The sequence below is a fragment of the Arachis duranensis genome, chromosome 8 (assembly GCF_000817695.3).
Source record: "Arachis duranensis cultivar V14167 chromosome 8, aradu.V14167.gnm2.J7QH, whole genome shotgun sequence".
Classification (NCBI taxonomy): Eukaryota; Viridiplantae; Streptophyta; class Magnoliopsida; order Fabales; family Fabaceae; genus Arachis; species Arachis duranensis.
Window position 1 is genome coordinate 32287756 of NC_029779.3, and position 1611 is coordinate 32289366.

The window sequence follows — 1611 nt, forward strand, 5'->3', positions numbered from 1 at the left end:
GGGGATACCGTGGGAAAAAAAAAAAAAAAAAAGTACATTCGGATTGGAGACTTGGCTAAGGTCAAAAGTGGATAGATTGATTTTTTCCCGCCAAATTTCGGCTAAACATATTCTGCTCGCCATATTTGTCCAGGTTCTTGTAAATTACCAGCAAAAATGACTTCACATAGAAATTTGGTTCTACTACCGTCCTCAATTCGATTGTAAGCCCTCTTTAAATATTGAGGTCATACTCATCATGTCATCATCCCTTTTCAGACCCATTATATATCAACTCAAATACCACTATTCCTCGGACACTATATCATTGTTGAACATTGCTTTTTCTTAAATCATTCAATATATAGAACTTGGAGCATACAATTTTAAAATAGTAAAAATTCATATATAATTATTTTTATATAAAATTGATAATTGAAAATAATTAAATAATTTAATATATTTAATAATTTTTAATTATTATCTTTATATAAAAATAATTATATGTGAGTTAAAAAAAATGAATTAACACTTTATAGTTTATAATAACAAAATTAAATAATTTCGATGTAAAAAATATTAGCAAATAAATACACGCTCTTTTTTGGCGGAAAAAATAAATACACACTCTAATAAATTTTACTTTCATTTTAAGTTAGTAAACTATAAATACTCATTCATACAATGTCAGTCAAAAACAAAATTTTTTATTAAAATGATAGTTAGGTGCAAACTATTTACTTTACGATAAATAAAAAAATGATTAATTGATTATATCTAAATTCTAAATAAAAAGATAATAAAATTTTTCTAAATAATAAAAAAGTACAAGACTTTTTATGTAATAAACTTATAAACTATGTTTAAATATGAGATTTTTTTTAAAATTTTAGGTATTTAATGTATGATAATTAATTGAGTAATTACCCAAATCAATCTCTAAGAATTTTAAAAATGAATATTTGTTTTTTTTTAAAAAAATTAATACACAGATTAATCTCTAAAATTTTATCCTGGTAGACAAATTAATTCCTAATTTATTTTTTGACAAAATAATTACCTAAATCAGTTCCTAAAAATTTTAAAAGTGGATATTTTCATCCACAAAACAATTAATATGTAGATCAATCCCCAACATTTTTCTCTGTCAGAAATAACAGTTCTCCGTTCATTTTGTTACTTTTACTGTATGTCGACCTTTATTATTATTAACTTAGCTTTGTGTATGTGAACGATAACACTAGCATATTAATACACTATTTTCGTCAGAAATAAGTAAGGTGAATAATGATTCTTTGAAATCCAAATTAAAATATTTTTTTAATACAAACATATTTTTTAAAATAGAACATCTTTTGATTATATTAAATACAAAATATCAAATAATTTCAACCTTAAATTTTGTATACAATAATCTCTAATAATAATTTTATTATTATTATTATTATTATTATTATTATTATTATTGAATGAATATATATATATATTTTATATTATAAATATATACATAAGAATTTAATAAATAAATTTATTATTATTTTTATCTAAAAGGACATAAAAAATGATGGTACAGTGACTATTATTATTTTATTTTTTTAACATAAAAATGTTGAAAATTGATTTGTGTATTAT